At 41.9% G+C, this 15,706-nt stretch overlaps 1 protein-coding gene across 8 annotated transcripts in view; it reads left to right on the forward strand.

The window, feature by feature from the left end:
- The window catches only part of FHIT (fragile histidine triad diadenosine triphosphatase), a 1,254,006-nt gene that overhangs the window by 545,031 nt on the left and 693,269 nt on the right, over positions 1 to 15,706 (forward strand). The window contains exon 1 of one of the 8 annotated variants that reach the window (XM_006192495.3): positions 6,564 to 7,058. The exons of the other annotated variants lie outside the window; for them this stretch is intronic. The gene's annotated coding sequence lies outside the window, so the exon portion shown is untranslated. Of the gene's footprint in view, positions 1 to 6,563; positions 7,059 to 15,706 lie in introns of those variants that run through there. 8 annotated transcript variants of the gene reach the window in all.

Genomic DNA, 15,706 nt, shown 5'->3' on the forward strand with positions numbered 1-15,706 from the left:
GTCAGTTAAGTGAAATCATGTACTAATGTGCTTGTTACTATTCCTGGCATTTGGTACATAAAATCGGAAGAAAGTGTGTGTGTGAGAGAGAGACAGAGTGAGCGAGAGAGAGGTTACATATTCCGTCAGAGCTGGAAGTGACCTCACCTCGCTCCTTGTGGTCCCTGGACCACCAGGGTCAGCATCACCTGGAATCCTATTAGAAACGTGTGGTTTCACAGCCCCAGACCTACTGAGTCAGAATCTGCATTTTAAAAAGATCCCTCGTGACTTGTGCACACATCTGAGCAGCACTGCTGTAGTCAGTGAATGCAAATATAGGGTGAAATTGCCACCACTCCCCTGTAGAACACCTTTGGCAGGCACCATTCATCAAGGGTGGCACTCCACCCTCAGCATCCCGCCGAACCACTCCAGATGGCCTCAACCAGTTGATAGGAATTGTCACGGAAGGTGAAACCTATAGGAGAAGAAGCTTATTGCATGGAAGAGTGACTTACCTGAGCTAGAAAGGCAGTGAGTTGTCAAAACAGTACTTGAACTCAGGGCTCATCAACGGCAAACTGGCACTAGTGTACATTAGTTTACAGTGCCTCTGTGGACATCACTCAGCAGCAGACAGCTCTGGTATAGCTGGCTTTTTGCAACAGTTAGCAGGTGAAAAAGGGTAATCAATATTAACCAGAAGGATAAAACAGGATTCAGCGGTACCATGGGGGATGAAAAGAAACAGGTTAAAATCAGCTAACGGGGTAACTGTGATTAAAATCCAAAGCTTAATGGTAATCCCTGTTGTGAGAATCTAGGCATCGTGAATTAGAAAATCTGGGATGATCAGTTAATCCCACTGATTTCCAAAATTCATTTCTTTTTCAACTTTTTTTCATTTAAGCACTTTTCTTTTTAACAAAGGCTTGTAGTCCTTGAAGGTTGAAGTCACTGATGTGACCACTGAACCCATTAGACAATATTTCACAAAACTAACATTGAAGAGGACACCAGATGAGATTATTTGTATACTACCTTTGCCTCTTACGATTGTTTTTGCTTGAAATTTTAAAGCTGAGGGCTGGAATGAGCCTCAAGACAGCATAGGATTCAGCTTCTGTCTCCTGGGAAGGAGGGGAGAATTTTGTTTATCACCAACGAGAGATAGGGTCTGCCTGGAGCAGGAATGAAAACACCATTCTAATACCTCTGAAATTTATCTTGAGCATCACGTCTGCTGTTGCACTGAGGCTGCTAAGCATTTTCTGACTCGTTACTCAAATGACTTATGCTCCATTTAGTGTGGTGGGAATACATGGAGAAGTGGCCAGATCCAACCGAGTGAGTAAGCGACTGGCCAGAGTTCCCTGCGTTTTGTTACCTGGGTCGTTAATTTGCTAGAAATCTCAAGATGTTAATGTTCCTCTGAAGTGTCTGGCTGACATGGAGAGGATTCTTTCTCTGCTCTAGAGAATATACCAAAATGTGCCCTTCTCGAAATGAAACAAGGGATTCCCAATTTTCACATTTCAGGTTTATTGTAATAATAGTTTAGGTAATGTAAGACAGATTTTATCAATTAAAAAAAACTACATATATTTATATGTATATATAACACTATATTTATACGTCTGTGTATCTATGTATTTGTGTATATATGCATGTAGTGCATTTTTGTGTGTACTTATGTACAGGCGCATATGCGTGTATATGTGTGTATATGTATACATGTATGTTGTTTTGCTTTAACCAGACCATAGTCATTGGTTTCAGAACTTCCAGGAAACAACAATTCTTTCTCCAGTGCATTAACTTAGTCAATATACACATCATTTTTTATGATTTGGAAGTTTTCCACACACAACGATGTTTGACTCTCTGCCACAGAGAAGGGTGAAAGGATAATTGCAGATGCATGGAAACCAGAACCAAGGATCTATGACAGTGTCTCTTGAAATAACGTTAAAGGTCAGATCATAAGACTACTTGTCTTTTTTGAGTATTTTATTTCTTTGCTTAGAAATAATTTTATGTCCAAAGGCATGGTATATGAAAGAAGCCATCTAGGAAGTGCTTTCTAGGAATTAGCTCTCCTCAGTAGTCAAAAAGGAAATTTGGAAATCTGCCTGTACAAATAAATATAGGCACATTTATATCAATTCCTTGTGACTGTCTTCAGTGGTGATGGAGTGCGACTCCCTCATTAAAATTTTCATTTATTTTAGAACATTAAGGTAAGGATCAAGACCCATTTTTCTCCTTGGAGTCGACTACTTTGTTTTACATTAAAATTTCAACTAGTTTCCATTTAAATTATTCTTAAAATGTCTGCCATATGAAAAGACTGTGTTCTGCATAAGGTAGAAAATAAACTGGCTAATTTCCAGCAAGTAAAATTATGCAGGTAATTTATAAGAAAAAGATTTTTCCCCCATTTTAAACTATAGGCTGAATAAGAAAGGGCAGATAATGTAAATATTTCTAAACTAGATAATTAAGCAGATTGTAGTTATCTATCCCTGTGTGTGTTTAAATGACCATTCCCTGTGTTGAGAAACAGATTTGGAAGACACGTTGGTCTTTGTTCATCATCTTCCTCCCGCTAGTGCATGAGGTTGAGAGGAGCTGTGCAAAGTGATTTGAACACACTTAGTCTCAAGCCTTAGGAACTTAAAGTGATCTCTTTAGTCTCTCAGAGAGCTTGCTGTGGAACTGGAGTCACCTGGAGTTATTGAAGCAATTGAATTATTGTTAGCTAATATTAGGAAAGTAAAAGCAGAAGATTGAAGCCTGTTTTCATAGCAACTAATGAGGCAGCTAATGATTCAAATGTCACCCTAAGCTCATCTCATTAAGACAGAGCATCTTGTTTTCATAAATGTTCTAGGGTAGCTGGACAAGTCCATATATTCATTTAATTGAAATAAGTAACAAAGCTTTCCAGCCAAATTCAAATATGAGAGAAAGCTTTTTAGCATTGCTGTCTTCCAAGTGTGGAAATACGTTTCTTAAGAACAGCATGAGAGCAGTTGACTCTGCATCTTTATTCTTACCTAATTCAATTTTTGGATTTTGAAAGTGGACTCTGCCATCAAATTAAATGCACCATTGACTACATATTTATTAAGAGATTTATTACCAGCTGCCTTATTTAGTGTACTTTTATATAAATACTACTGCAGCTTTCATGTAAATACTCCTAATTTAGATATTTCATGGCAGTCACAAGGCAGTGAATTTTCCCTGTTATTTTTGACCCACAAGAGAGCAAGGGGCACCTAACTTCAAGGGAATAAATTCAGGGGAGGGGAGGGGAGTCTGGGTGGCTCCCAGACATTTGGGAAACCTCTGTACTTGATTTTTCAAATTGCTGCTGAAATGCGGCTCCAGGATTTGGTTATGAGAGCTTAGTTCCTGAACTGGCTCAGTGTTCATTTAAGAGAGCCAGAATCGTGGTGTGCTTGTGATAAGATCAATGCCCAGTAACTATCTGTTGAATAAATGAATGAATCAATGAACTGGTATTATAATTTGAGGGCAATAATCTCCTTTTTATTTCTTCAAAAAACAGCATACGGATGTTTTTCCATATTTAGATTTCTGTTTTAAGATGGTGATCTCCAAGTTGGATATGCAGGTATCAGTGGGTGAGGCCAATATGTATACATCTATATCAATCTACATATAGATATAAAAATGTGTTTAGACTCACAAACTGTAGGAAATGGGGAGAAGTATGCAGGTTTTCAAACTTTCCAAACTGCCTAGAAAAATGGGTATTAATACTGTTGGCTCCAGAGATACGGTTTTTCATCAGTCACCATCTCTGTTACATGGAAAGCCCTTTTCCCATTACTTTTCTGTTTTAAATCTATTCCCCTGCCCTGGCTGATTGAACCTTTCTGAAATGTGCCAGGCAGAGAATCTCGCCTCTTCTCTCAGCTTGGAAATAATAACATCTTCACATTTTCATGGCCTTTTCTGAAATGGGGACCTTTCATTTATGTTTTACTCTCAATTGAAATAAATTGATTAACGTCATGGAATTGTGTTTCACCACAGACCTTTCGAAACAAAAAGCTGCTTTTCTGATGTGGTGAGGGAACAATTGTCCCAGATTTCTTTATGCTCCAAGGACTCAGGAGCAAAGGAACTGTTTTATCGTTGCATGTTACTGAATCCTGAAGAACGATCAGGTTTCATCGCTTTTGCTGTCTTTTTCCCCGGAGCATTCCTGGACACCAGACCCTTGGCATTTAGTTATCACAGAGCTCTCTCTGGGACCCCTCTTCCAAATTTCTCAGATTGTTCATCTCCTTATCTTTTTGCCCTACAAAAATTTCTGTATCTTGCCTTCCACTTTGTGTGTGTATTTTTTTAATTTTAGTTTTAATAATCATATTCTTAATTTCAAACAGCCCTCTTGCCTCTTACACTCGGATTTTTCCCCTCTCATAGTACCTGTGTTGATTAATCTTTTTTCCCCAGGTCCATTCCACACTCTTCCCTGTCCTGCATCCCCTGTACTTCCTTGCTGGCTTGCTCAGTGGGAGGCATCGGTGGGAGTTTGGAGGATGAGCTGAGAATGAAGTCAGGCTGTTTCTTATCCCCTCTCTTTTGCTCGCAGCCTCATCTCTAGTCCTGGCTGTGTCCTTCTGTTACTGCAGCTCCCTTGGCCAGCTTAGCCTCTGTGGGTAGTGCTCACTGGCCTCAAGTAACACACTTCCTCCCCTGTCCCTTCAGCGGTAGCAGTGGCAGTGGCTCCCCGTGTTGGTAGTCTCTGGTGCCCACCATCTGTCATTTGTTTTTTTAACAATACTCACACCTTTATTCAATACTCTTCATACGGACCATCAGAAATGAATTCTGTTTCCTGATGGATAAACAACCTGTTCTTAAGTGCAGACTATTCTTGATCTCTTTGGGAATTAGAATTTATGTTTGTAAGTTCCCATTTGACCCGTGACTTCTCTCCGTCTCTGATGCCAGTTGTTCTCTGTTAAGAATGTTAATTCTTCTTAATGCTTTTATTCTTTCCAATGAAAATCTTGTTTGGTGAAAACAGGAAACTGGGTAAGGGTTTCCTTCACTGCTATGTAAGCCAGTTTCTACATCCGATGGATCTCCCTGCCTCCAGTTCCCGTCCACAGCATCCTTCTGGACATCATGGCCAGATTAATAATTCCTTGTACACCCCTCTCTAAAATCTATACCAAAAAATATTAGAAGGTTTTGTGTAATATCAAAAGTCTCTGAGACTTTGGATCTCAGTTTACCTTTCTGATTCCCTTATCTCAGCAGACTCTGGACCTAGACTTCCCTTGCTTCCAAGCACAGTCTTTTCATCCCTCTTTCTCCACCTGTGCACATCTGATTTGTAATCATTCCTAATTACCTTCTTAGCCAAGTCCAGCGATCCTTTCCTCCTTCATTTCTCTATCTGACCTTTTAACCTCCTTGTCTCACATATTTCACTGCATGTCTTGTCTTACTTACTAAAAGGTAAATTCTTGGGAGACCAAGGTTTTTTTTTAATTTATTTTTTAATTTTTTTAACAGTTTTTTCCTCATTTATTCACTCTTCACCCCTTCAAACACTTTTGTCTATCATCTCTAATCTTAAGGCTGTCAAGATGAGACAATCACTGTTCCCAACCTCAAGAAGCTTACAGTCAACTGGGGAGGTAAGTACATAAATAAGGGGAACACAGCGTGCTAAGGGCCAGGACGAAACATGAGGCAGGGAAAAGAGGGAGGTCTGGGAAGGCTGAGAATTCGGCTGAGTTTTCTCACGAAGGCAGGTGGAAAGAATGACAGAAGATGACCAAGGGACACTCTATAAACATGGGTCACATGATGGAGCTTTGTTTTTTTAAGTTAGTAACAGTGGGTATCCAGGGCTACACGTAGCAGTAAGCTTTGGTTCCAGAGTCATCAATTGGACCATGGTCTAGTCAAGGTACAATTGTTGTCAAAGGATAGACTCTTCATAATCCTAAAGTTTCTTCCATTCCCAGGGTGTGATTCTTGACGGGTTAAGCTGAGAGTATAGGACTCACTGGTGCTCCACAATGCATGCTTTTCAACTGTGGCTAGCTGCTTTTCTAACGGCTTAGCCCCTGCCTCAGCTGTGTCCCATTACCAGACAACGGACAGCTGGTACTGCTTGACGCCAGTGTAGTACTTGCTAGTGTTACTCTGAGCTATGCTAAAAGTCAATTGGAAGAGTTATGATTTAAAAAAAAAAATGTGTCAGCCGTGGGAGGCTGGAGAGGGATCGAGGAAGTGAGCTGCCCAACTGGAAGAAGGCGCGAGGAGCCGACACAGAGCAAAACAACACCTTATTGCAGTACGAGCAGGTGGCGTGCCCCTCGGGTGTACGCACTTGTCCTTTTATAATGCCCGCGCATGCGTATTGTTCATAATGCTGACTCATGCTATTGGCGCATGCGTATTGCTCATAATGCGTCATAACGCTACTAGCGCATGCGTACATTTACTTCTTACCTCACACAGGCAAATTATTGTGAACTCCGACCTGGGTCCCACGTCCTACTCACTTAAGACTGTGGACAAAAAGCTAAGGTGAAAAGAGAAGATGAAGAAGGAGATGCAGTGCTGCAGCTGACAGTTTGTGAGCTAAACTGCAGCCTTCTGTGGCGTTGCTGAAGTTGTTCTCCTTACCGCTCTGGGAGAAAAGGCCCAAAGCGAGAAAGCAGAAGGCCGGAGAAAAGGAGAGGGCGCGGCAGTCTTGAAGAGCTCCCAGCGTCCGGGCCTTTTCTAGCTTTCCCAGCCACTGGGTTTCATTTCTTAATTGAGAAGCAGAACATAGTAGTGGAAAGTCTGCAAGACCTAAGTGAATATACAGTGAGTCGTCACCAATGAGAGAATCTTCAGTTTTCTGTCTTGAGGGAGAAAGGTCAGAACCCAGGTGCTGAGAGTTAATTGACCCCGCCCCCCGCTAACCTTTAATTGGGTCAGCTGACCTTCCCTTCCATTTTGGAAAAGCCGCAGAGAGAGCTGAGAGGGTGCTGTGTCTTCGTTTCCTGGAGCTGCTCTGGATCCTGCAGGTCAGTCTTTGGTTCAGGGAGGGAATGTTTAGATTCCTGGGGAAAACAAGTCCACACTGGAGGCCGGTGGAGGGGCACGAGTCCTTCAGGCAGAGTTTTGCAGTGCGCTGGCCTCTCTTCCGTATTCTTATTGTGGACTTACAGTTTGGGCATCTGAGGCAGGGAGAAAAAGAGCAGGAGATGCGACTGGGAGGTGGGCTGGGGCATTCGTGAGCAAATAACTGCTTTTCTGCAGAAAAGCAAACCCAAAATGAGATTGGGAAAGGGGCTTCTGCAGGGGAGGGAAAGTGTCTGAAGGAAACGGTCATAATTCCGGGCAACGTGCCAGGGTAGCCTCAAGATTTGTGTCCACCTCGTGGAACTGGGTGGACGACTTAAACTTCTGAAGTCCACATTTTCTGGCACACAGCCAGGAAGTTCAAAGCTTGTGCTTTGGCCCTGGACAGACATGAGTCCTGGGCCTGCCACTTAGTAACTTTGGGACTTGGGCAATTCATTTTTCTTCTTTGAGCTTCGGTTTTCTCAACCAAAAAACATTAGAATAGTAGGAACTACCTTTTGTAAGGATGCTGAGAGGACGAACTGAAACGCCCCACGTGGAGCAAATTGCTCGTGGTGATTAAATAACTTCCCTGATGGCTGACCAAACAGTCCCGATACCTGATGCCTCTGCCGCTTTCCTTGTCCGTCTCCCCCGCCAGCATTAGGCTCTTTTTACACCAGGTGTTTAGGGACCTTTTGACTCGAGTCAGAAGAAATAATGTGGTAAATCTGACCCTCTCCCCTGTTTAAAGGGTTCTATCCTTCTGTCAATGGGCCAGGTGTTTTTTGTTTTGTATATTCCAGGACTTGGGATAGTAGGAGTTGTGCTCGGGGTAGAGCAAGGGCTACGTGGAGAAAACTGACGGACGTCACAGTTGGATACCAGGGTGGGGATAGGAGGAGTGGTCTTTCTGAAAATGTTGCCTGGGGACGTTTAAGCAGTTATGTTATCAAAAATCTGTTTTTCCCCCTCAGTGTTATTTGTAAACATGCCTAGAGATTAGGATGTGATGACGTATCTAATAAAAAGAGTAAGTATTATTTATGAATTACAGAGAGAATGCAGCCCACTGATGCTCAGCTTGGAGTAATTAGAAAAAAACATTCTATATATATGTTCAGAGAAGAGTATCAATTACTGCTTTTTTGTACCACCTTGAAAATGGAGATTTTGCATCTAATTTCTGCCCAAATACTTCTAGTTGTTACCTTAGTCAGTTAACTATAGATGGGTTATCTTGTAGTGCTGGTTTCAAGTGACTATGATTTAGAATTCAGACTTTAAATCCAAAAAGGGACCTGCAAGATCTTTTAATCCAGAATTTTCTGACATGAGTTGAGAAAAATACCACTCATTTGATAAGGTCTTTCTCCAAAGAATTCCGTGCTTGGGGAAATGCTGCAGATCGCAGCCCCCTCCTGGAATCCACATTAATATAATTAACCTGTTGCCAAATCCTAAAAGGAAGAAATCTGCATAGCAGGGTTATTCAACCCTTTCCCAAACCTACTTGAACAGGGAACATTTTCTTCATGTAATGCCTGTTAAATCTCTCAGAGCAAACTTGGGGAAACACTATCGTGTTCCAAGCCTTCATTTTAGAAATGAAAAGCAAAGGTCAGAGAGATGATTTGCCCGAGTTTGCTGTGTGGTGAGGCCTCCTATTGTGGGCCTGTGCTCCAAATCAAACATGATTATCTTGTAATTGAAGGGAGATGCCAATGAAAGGGAATTCTAATAGCTTTTGTTAACTTGTTTTCTGATCTTTTCTGCATTTTGGTTTTCAAAGAACACTCTCTTTCCAGAGAGGGTACTTAATAGTATTGCTTATTGGGTAACCATGTAAGCTCTCTTGTAATTATAATTTTATTTCTTTTGAATCTAAGCTTTTTCTCTTCCCTCTAAAGCCTGCCTACTTGCCTTTTATTCCCACCCCCATAACTTTACACTTGCAGAAATGTCACCATCCTTTGTTCTTCCTCCTGAACATTACCCCAGGTAATCAATCTGAGGACTTGCCTTTTACTCCCAAAGTATATGCAAATTCCTGTGCGCTGTAAAATCTTCTCATTCTCCTTAGAAGCTGAAAGACTGCTGCCTAATCAGCTACTGTAAAAAAAAAAAAAAGAATTAATTGATATTAATTAATCTGTTTCCCCTCGATGAAAACGTTTTTCTTCATCTCCCTGTTGGCGATACATTATCCAGTGTTCTTAGTAAGAGCTTGTGGTTATGCCATTCATTCACTGGAGTTGCTAAGTACCCTAAGCAATGCTCCACAGGATGTTCTTAAAGAGCCAAATTGCAGGTCTTGCTTGCCAGTCTCCTGCAAGCTACGATGGCCACTAAGTGTTCTGAGAACTTTGGAATGAGTGTTCTCTTCCTTCCTGGGTTGGCAATACTGGTTGTGAATTCAATGTGGTTCCATCCAATAGACTTTCATCTACTCAGTGTAAAAACATGTGCTATGTTCTGGGAATTTTTTTTTTTTTTTAATGTATTTGGTTTTGTTGCTGCCTGTGAAGTGTTCACCTTCTAGTGAGAAAGAGCAGCATCTAAATGAACAAGACACAGGGTGGTATAAGCACTGTATTATGTGGCGTGCAGAGGGCTAAGCCACAAAAAGGAGTAAATTCAGTGGGAAAAGGCTTCATGAAGCTCTTTAATGACCTCAGAAGGCTGAGAAGCTTGGTAATTGCTTGAAGTGTGATGGATAAGCTGTGGGCTTCCATCCCGTCATGGTCCCTGGCCCACTTCTAAAATTCTTGTTCCCAATTAAATGCTCTCTCAGAATATGCCGTACGTGAAAGTGTATTACTGTCAAATGTACTACGTGTGAAAATTCATCCTTTCAGTCCAGATTATGTAAGTTCCAGTGTAACTCTTTAAACATGTTTAATCTTCCTCACTGTGATTATTCCCACCTCCTTTTTGTGTGCTTTATAGGTCAGTCTCTGTGCTGAGAAGCTCCCATTTCTTTTTGTGTTTATTTTTCATGCAATCCTGACAATGATCCCGTGAAACATTGCTTCCCAAACCTGTCTTCACATTGAAATTCCCTGGGGAGCTTGACAAACTACTGACACCTGTGTCCCAACTCCAGAGACTGATTTAATTGATCTGGGACATAGCGTGGGCTTGGTTTGTTTTTTTTTAAATATCCAGGTGGTGATGAAAATGGCTTAAAATTGATTGTGGTGATGACTGTCTAATTCTGTGACTAGATTAAAAAGCATTGTATTGGACACTTTAAAACAATGAATCATGGCATGTAAATTATATCTCAATACTGCTCTTAAATTACAAAAAAAAAAAAAAAACCCTTGATGAATTGGAAAGCACTGCTATAAAGTAAATGGAGAAACTGGGACTCGGAGAAACTTAGTGACTTGCCCTAAGTTTCATAGCTAGTCGGGGCAGAGCAAGAACCCAGGCAGTCTAAGGCGAGAGGTTGCTCTTAGCAGCTACATCATCTTGCTGTCTTAAACATGAAGAAGGTTCTGCTAACCGGTGACTCAGCGGCATATGCTTGGAGAAGTAGTGATGGATTTGCTCCCATCTATCCACACGCCCTCAAACATGTCATGTTATATAACCAGTGGATCTAATTTGCAGAATAATTGGTTTTAGGGCAAGATAAAGGAATTGGCCTCCTTGGGAATAAAATTCTCAGTCGCTTTATCACAGTACAGAAATGAGCTGAGCCAGCCTCCTTTGGTGGCCAGGAGGCAGCCTCAGAAGCACATTGAAAGAGGGACACGCGTATATCAAAGTTATACATTCAAAACCAACTGTTCCACATCCTGGAACCTGAAAATAGAATTCTGTTTAAAAGATGCTGCCTGGAATGTTACCTTGCTCTTTGTCAACCCTCTACTGAATTTGGGGATAAAACGCACATAAAAATAGTTCAACTATAATGGGAGAAATGTTTGGGTTTTGGCTGTCGATCGGAAATGAGAAGGCAAGCCTGATTGAAAAGCCTGCTTTTTCTAGTCCCAGGAAAACAAAAGGAAATACTAAATCTCTTTATAATGCATTGTCATGAATGTGCTTTCTGGAAAGAAGACTGAGGGTATATGTCCCCAGAGCAGCATGGTGACTTTGCAGAAAGGAGTGCTTTGTCTCTTCTACATAAAGATGATCGCCGCTGACCTCTTAATGGCCGCTGCTGCTTTACCTACGTGCTCCCTTTTTGAATAAAGACTGAGTTCAAAAAGATGAGCTCAGTTTAGAGCTGAAAGGGAACTCATTAAAAAACGGCCTTTCTGGAGGCTTAAAGGTTGAGATCCAGGGACGAATTTAGTTCGTTTTGCTCTAGTCATTAGGTGCCAACCATCTTCTAAAGTGTCGAGAAGACTAGCAATTTGCAATCTATTTCTTACAGCCAAACATCAACTGGATGAATGTTATCGTAAATATTCGGGGTTAAGAAAAAAAAAAACTGGCTTTCTGCACTTGCCTGAAGTGTTTGTTTTGTTTTTAAATTAATAACGTCCCTCTTTTTTAAGTCAATGAGGTTGATTGTACTGCTGGTTTTTGAGGAAGGAGTTGTGCCTGGGAGAATCCAGGAGTGAGGAGGAAAGTAGGACCTGAGCCTTTTTGCGTTTTCTAGCAAATGAAAAAGTTGTATTGTTTATGAATTATTTTGTATTTGAGATGAGCCCAGCTGATTGTTACTGATCATCAGTCTGAGTCCCCATGTGTCCCTTAGGCGGGTGGGGGCCCTGGGTCACCGAGTTGGTGTGTCCACCTGCATGCCTCCCATGGCTGCTCTGACCCCCCTTTTCTTAACTGTTTGATCACATCTCCATCCATCAGTAAGTACTATTAGCTCTTCTTCTAGAACATGTCCAGAATACGACCACTTCCCACTCTCCCACTGCCGCCCCACTAGTTCAAGCCCCTGGCTCCCCTGTGTAGCCTTTTCACCGTTTGGGCTGCTTCCTTTCTCGCCTAGCCATATCCCGTGTGCCACACAGCACTCTTTAAAATTTAATCTAGATCATCTCACTCCCAAGCTGAAAACCTCCATAGGCTACCCATTTCAGTAAAAATAAAATGTAAATGGCTTAGTCTGGCCCTGCACGTATATGTTTGTGTCAGCCTTACCGAACTGTATCTTCATCTGGGATCACATTCCGTTTGTCTGTTCCACCAGGCTCCAGCCATGTTGGCCATCTTTCTGTTTATTTCATACATAATTGAACTTGGTCCACATAGGGCCTTTGCACTTATTCTTCCCTTTTATTAGAAGGTCTTGAGGTCCCCCCCAAAATAACAGCCCTTTTCCCTGTATTCCTCCGATTTGTCAAATAAATTGTGAAACAAAGGAATGGCTGTTAGAGACCAGGCTTGGTGGACATGGCCTTGGGTCTCAGGCAAGGGGGCTAGCTCGGGTATTCTTAAAGTCTTAATATACATATGAATTACCTAGGGATCAAGTTAAATGCAAATCCTGACCAGCAGGTCAGGAGTGGAGCTAAGAATTTGCATTCCTCACAAGTTCCTGGGTAATGCTGACACTGTTCCTCCCCAGACCACACTTTGAATAGTAATGGGCTGGCTGGTATTGAACTCCTCAATTAGGCCAGCTAACTTACCTTGTAAAATATCCAGTGCCAGGCTCCTCTTAAAACCTGGGAGTGGAGAAAAGCAGGCCACTCGAACAAACACCCTGCCTGGATGGCTGGCTGGTTTAACGCACTGATCTCAAGAGAGACTTGGCTTCTCAGAGGGACCCCTCCTGACCATCCAGTCTCCATCAGTGATCCCACTGCCCATCCCTCTCAGCTCCATTATTGCACTTTGTTATGTTTTCCCATTTCTCACAATGATCTGAAAATCTTACTTTTCTTGTCTGTTGTCTTACTCTTCGTTAGGGAAGAGAGCTTATCTTGGCCTGTTCATTGCTGTGTCCCTGTAAAGCGTAAAAGATTGTGCTTACTATATATAGTTACTGAATAAAATACCATGGAGTGGTTAGTCTAAGACACATTGACCATAAGTCCCATGATGATGGAGCCATTTCTTTCTTGTTCATCATTGTATCTCCAACACCTAGCACAGGACATGGCACATGATAGATGGTGAACAAGTGAATATGAGCTCACAATAAAAACAGATAAAGTAAGTTTTAGAGTAATAGTTAATGGATCAAGTTAACTGACAGGTGTTACTTTATCTACGGGTAGGATCATATTCATAATTTCCCAGTCTTTGTTTTGGTATTAAGAATTGTGCCTGAGTAGTTGGTAACAGACCTCTTTTTTTGTGGGGGTGAGGGGAGCAGAGTCTATTATCAAGAGGCTGCCAAAGTCTGTGCCATTGGATAAGAAGCCATTGTCACCAACACTTCTAAGCAGAGATACAAACATTCCTGATAGTGAGCCATCAGCCCTCTATCTCCATCTCTCATTTTCATTTCACTGATACCAGGACTACAAAGTTCAGTCACTGAGTTGCCTTTTCAAGATACAGTGGATAAATGACCTTAACTTTTTTTTTTCCATCTCTGTGACATTGGGGCTGTTTACCTGTCCTTTGCCCAAATGGCTACTGCAGATTTGCTCATTTCAGTGTCCTTGACAGAGGGCTTTTTTTTTCGTTTCCATTTCATCATCATCTGAGGCTAGGAAAAGTGGCTCAAACATTCTTTGACTAGCTCTTACTCTGTCAATAGAAGTTTTGAGGATTCTAATTCTATAACTGGGCTGCCACTGGCTTAAAAAGAGGACAGGAGGGAGAGAAGGAATGAACTACAATTTGAGTGTGTCTTACAGTCTAGGTGCTTTGGAAGAACAGATATGTAGAAAATGTGGCCTTGGATATTGGCTTTGTTCTTTGTTTCTAGAATGGGATTGGCTTTGACACAGGTCCTGCTTTGCATCTATTGGATTGGTGATTTGAGGTCTGATTCCTCCACGGAAGTCAGTGCTTTAGGGCATTCTGCGGTATTGGTTTGGTTTAAAACAGTAGGCTCTTACAAGATACATTAAGTATCAAATACTAGAGATAGGGACCTTGAAAAGTGCATTGAATGAATCCATTATTCAGCTGATGTTTTTTGGCTCTCCGCCATTTGCCAAACCCTATGCTGGCTGCTATGCGTATGGGAATGGTAAGTGGAAATCTTATTTCTTTCTAGAAGGGAACTTTGCTCTCTAGTCTCTGGCTCCTTCCTTCCCTCCATCCCTCTCTTAGACACATACACACGTGCACAGACACACACATACTTTTTCTATTAGGAAAAGTAGCAACTGCTCTCTGCCTGGTGACAGCCTAGCATTTCCTGGACTCTAGCCTACGTGCTAGTAGGGGAATGTTCATCAGCTCAAAGTGGAAAAGGAGCTCCACCCTGCCTTCTTTGTCTTGGACTTGCCCGTGGTTGTGAAGGGTACACTGTCAGTCTCCACTCAGTAAGTGACCTGCCTGTTTTCTTCTGATATACAATTTTTAACCTTGGATTGGGGGAGAAAGTCAGATGAGACCAAGCCCTATGGTCCTGGGTTGGGGAAGCAGGAAGACCCACTTGGTTTCTGGCTTAAACCAAGTTATTTAAGATTGACTTAACGAATTCAGAGACTCCTGAAACTGCCCAACCATTTGTAAAGATGTTCTTGTCTCTCCTAAGTTAGGCTTCCAGATCTGCTTGGGGAGGGGGGCTGATTGATAACCCTGACTTCAGATAGCATTCCCTGCCTTCAAGGTGATCATGATCGAGGATGTGAGGTGGAAAGTTGAATGCATAATTATAGTATAAGTGAGGGGTATGATATTAGGAGTGTGTCCTACCTACTGTAAGACAATGGTAGGACAGTCCCGCTACATGTGTTGCACTAATGGATTAAGACCTCATTCTTCTGCAACAGATCACATCTTTAATAGTCATGTTGATAGAAGGAAGTTTCCTCTCAGTATCAGCTGCAATTGTCTGTGCATTGTCTTGCTTGTGTACCTGTACACTGCAGTCTCTTAGTCAGAGCATACCATGCCACACTTGGACTTCTGGTATTATTTACTGTGATCTGAAACCTTTGGTCAGCATCATCCTGAAATGTGTATTTCTCTGAACGTAGAACTCTGGCCTGTCCCCGGCAGCCTAGCATGCCCAGAAAAGTGAACCACCAACACAGGAAGACTCCAGCATTTTAGCAGTGGGCTTTGACAGTTGAAGGGGAGTCTGGAAAACAAGCTGATTTATTGTAATAGTGTTTAAAGGATGGCTTTGTAAAGACAAGTGCCTGTAGGAGAGACATGCTTTTCTCTCCTGTCCTGGAGCTGGGAGGTTAAACAGCCCCCAGAGAGATATGTTTTCTCCACCCTCTGAATGAGTTAGTGGGGAAGGGAGGTTGATATTAGTGAGCACTTGGTGAGCAAGAGACCTCTTGTGGGCCAGTTTTTGAAGATCAGATCATTAATACTGCACATTGTCCTCTGAAGTCAAAGAAAGTGCATCAAAAACTTAAGTAGAAGCATCAATAAAAGAAATAATAAAATCTTGTTAAATGCACTTTTCCAGGAGTTTTCCATTTAACAAAATTGAAGTCAAGAAGGGTAGTCTTAGCAGCAGCAACCTGAGAAAATGTCATCGGAGGGTTTAGCT

This window comes from Camelus ferus, chromosome 17 (assembly GCF_009834535.1).
Source record: "Camelus ferus isolate YT-003-E chromosome 17, BCGSAC_Cfer_1.0, whole genome shotgun sequence".
Lineage (NCBI taxonomy): Eukaryota > Metazoa > Chordata > Mammalia > Artiodactyla > Camelidae > Camelus > Camelus ferus.